Source organism: Convolutriloba macropyga, unplaced genomic scaffold (assembly GCF_964194025.1).
Source record: "Convolutriloba macropyga unplaced genomic scaffold, txConMacr16.3 SCAFFOLD_3652, whole genome shotgun sequence".
NCBI lineage: Eukaryota > Metazoa > Xenacoelomorpha > Acoela > Convolutidae > Convolutriloba > Convolutriloba macropyga.
Genome location: NW_027453213.1, coordinates 1,986 through 5,871, shown reverse-complemented (window position 1 = coordinate 5,871; position 3,886 = coordinate 1,986). Strand labels below are relative to the sequence as shown.

General features: G+C 42.1%; 1 pseudogene; it reads left to right on the top strand.

The window, feature by feature from the left end:
* The first annotated feature begins 3,531 nt into the window (after positions 1-3,531).
* Positions 3,532-3,683, top strand: LOC142358133 (5.8S ribosomal RNA; annotated as a pseudogene).
* Positions 3,684-3,886: the final 203 nt, after the last annotated feature.

Below are 3,886 nucleotides of genomic sequence, written 5' to 3'. Positions count from 1 at the left end.
AGCCTAGCAGAACTGCAGCTATCTAGATCTCAGAAGCTGGGTTATAGAAGCCCAGCTATAGACTTGTGAATGAGAAAGGCCTAAAAAGGTCCACAAGTCGCGTGGTTAGAACCGACACGCAAAAATCCCAGCGAGTGACAGAGCGTTGCGCTGTTCAGTGGGAAAGAGTTGAGCTACTCGGGGCGCCCACTGAACTTGCTCCGAGCCAAAGGCTCGAAAAAACACAGCTTAGCCTCAGATCCTTTACATAGAAGGCTAGCTAAAATAAACTTACCTTGGACGAGGGTAAAGTTTAGTCAGTTCTTAGGGGAGAGTAATCCACAGCTTCTCGCCCTCTGAACATTCTCCCAGATATGTAGGTCTGGGAGAGTCTCCTCCTGTTCTTCGGAATCTGGAGGTAGACAAAGACAGTACGATACGATCTTGCATCGGGATGACTAACCGATAATGATCATAATCTGACAATTTTTCCGGCTTGAGGCACCGGAGTCAGATTAAAGACACATACTGAACTAAAGGCGTATGTGCAAAGCTTGTCGGAGTGTAGAGAGTCAAGCTGAGTTGACTCGTCACGTGGTGATGACAACAGCCATGTGCAAAACACTCACAACTTTATCGTCTATGTGGAAAAGGTTGCTAACAGCGCTCTCTATGAGAGGCCCTCGCATATAACTATACGAGGAAAAGGCGATAGAGTTGTTTGAATGTGGGGCAGGTTCATCGACAAGCTAAGTTGATCACATTCTTGTTGTGGCATCCTACTAGAATTGGTCACGGTCTGCACCAACTCTCCCCAAGTTGGCCAGACTTAAAACTAGAAATAAGGTTTGCAGCTATGTGAACCTAGAAACTGTAAAGGAGTTGAAAGAACTTAAAGGAATTGAAAGAGGCCTTGAGGTATATCCTCTTGGTAAAGACCCACAAAAGCTCACAAAAGTGGCTTCGAAGGGCAAAACTGGTTCATCCAAAACAATTGGAGAGCTTAAAGCAGAACCAATTCGAATGAAACACTATTGGTGAAACTTCATCATGAGAACGTCACAAGCTGATCACGCTCTATGATATGACTAGTATTATGTTGCTTCTAGTAGGCTAAGCGCAAGCCGAAACATCAACATGTGAAAGTCGTAGAATTTTGCAATCAAACTGTGGCTAGTACTGTGATGTTACTAGTAACCTGGTGTTCCGTCATATGGCCAAGAGAGCATTTGAAGGCGAAACTTCTGCATGGGAAAGCTGCATCATGATCAAAATTTTATATCGAGTATTATGTTGACGTTAGTAGGCCTTGGCCGAAAACGCAGCATGTGAAAGGTATAGATAAAAGTTATTGTTGCAGTCAGTACTGTGTAGTTACTAGTAGCTGGATTTAAGCTCAAAATGAGACACTGTTGGTGAAACTTCATCATGAGAATGTCACAAGCTGATCAAGCTCTATGATATGACTAGTATTATGTTGCTTCTAGTAGGCTAAGCGCAAGCCGAAACATCAACATGTGAAAGTCGTAGAATTTTGCGATCAAATTGTGGCTAGTACTGTGATGTTACTAGTAACCTTGTGTTACGTCATATGGCCAAGAGAGCATTTGAAGGCGAAACTTCTGCATGGGGAAGCTGCATCATGAACAAAAGTTTATATCGAGTATTATGTTGACATTAGTAGGCCCTGGCCGAAAGCGCAGCATGTGAAAGGTATAGATAAAAGTTATCGTTGCAGTCAGTACTGTGTAGTTACTAGTAGCTGGATTTAAGCTCGAAATGAGACACTGTTGGTGAAACTTCATCATGAGAACGTCACAAGCTGATCACGCTCCATGATATGACTAGTATTATGTTGCTTCTAGTAGGCTAAGCGCAAGCCGAAACATCAACATGTGAAAGTCGTAGAATTTTGCGATCAAATTGTGGCTAGTACTGTGATGTTACTAGTAACCTTGTGTTACGTCATATGGCCAAGAGAGCATTTGAAGGCGAAACTTCTGCATGGGGAAGCTGCATCATGAACAAAAGTTTATATCGAGTATTATGTTGACGTTAGTAGGCCCTGGCCGAAAGCGCAGCATGTGAAAGGTATAGATAAAAGTTAGCGTTGCAGTCAGTACTGTGTAGTTACTAGTAGCTGGATTTAAGCTCGAAATGAGACACTGTTGGTGAAACTTCATCATGAGAACGTCACAAGCTGATCACGCTCTATGATATGACTAGTATTATGTTGCTTCTAGTAGGCTAAGCGCAAGCCGAAACATCAACATGTGAAAGTCGTAGAATTTTGCAATCAAACTGTGGCTAGTACTGTGATGTTACTAGTAACCTTTTCTTACGTCATATGGCCAAGAGAGCATTTGAAGGCGAAACTTCTGCATGGGGAAGCTGCATCATGAACAAAAGTTTATATCGAGTATTATGTTGACGTTAGTAGGCCCTGGCCGAAAGCGCAGCATGTGAAAGGTATAGATAAAAGTTATCGTTGCAGTCAGTACTGTGTAGTTACTAGTAGCTGGATTTAAGCTCGAAGTGAGACACTGTTGGTGAAACTTCATCATGAGAACGTCACAAGCTGATCACGCTCTATGATATGACTAGTATTATGTTGCTTATAGTAGGCTAAGCGCAAGCCGAAACATCAACATGTGAAAGTCGTAGAATTTTGCGATCAAATTGTGGCTAGTACTGTGATGTTACTAGTAACCTTGTGTTACGTCATATGGCCAAGAGAGCATTTGAAGGCGAAACTTCTGCATGGGGAAGCTGCATCATGAACAAAAGTTTATATCGAGTATTATGTTGACGTTAGTAGGCCCTGGCCGAAAGCGCAGCATGTGAAAGGTATAGATAAAAGTTAGCGTTGCAGTCAGTACTGTGTAGTTACTAGTAGCTGGATTTAAGCTCGAAATGAGACACTGTTGGTGAAACTTCATCATGAGAACGTCACAAGCTGATCACGCTCTATGATATGACTAGTATTATGTTGCTTCTAGTAGGCTAAGCGCAAGCCGAAACATCAACATGTGAAAGTCGTAGAATTTTGCAATCAAACTGTGGCTAGTACTGTGATGTTACTAGTAACCTTTTCTTACGTCATATGGCCAAGAGAGCATTTGAAGGCGAAACTTCTGCATGGGGAAGCTGCATCATGAACAAAAGTTTATATCGAGTATTATGTTGACGTTAGTAGGCCCTGGCCGAAAGCGCAGCATGTGAAAGGTATAGATAAAAGTTATCGTTGCAGTCAGTACTGTGTAGTTACTAGTAGCTGGATTTAAGCTCGAAGTGAGACACTGTTGGTGAAACTTCATCATGAGAACGTCACAAGCTGATCACGCTCTATGATATGACTAGTATTATGTTGCTTATAGTAGGCTAAGCGCAAGCCGAAACATCAACATGTGAAAGTCGTAGAATTTTGCGATCAAACTGTGGCTAGTACTTTGATGATGCTTGTAGCCAACCGAATTGGTTGAAAAGCCCAATAAGTAAGCTAACTTGGGAGAGCTTGTTGGAAACCAAATGCTACTAGATTGGTCCAAATACATCCTTCAACAGGGGATCACTTGGCTCGCTTTACGAAGAGGAGCACAGCTATATGTGTTAATTCGGTATGAATCGCAAGATTTGTTTACCGACCTCTCTAACGCAAAAGGCGGTCTCGGCTTCGGCTGTTGACTGCGTCCGATTCAGGGTTATATAACTCTCGATTGAACACATTGATGTTCTATTGTTGGTGCTTCCAATAAAATTGGAACACTTAAAGCAGAACCGATTCAAATAATAGCATTCTGATCAATGATTGCATTCCTTGATCAAGAACTGCTGGAGTCATTGTGATGGCGAATTTTCTTCATAAGAAAATTGCAAAGAGACGGAACTTAATGAGACTAGTATTATG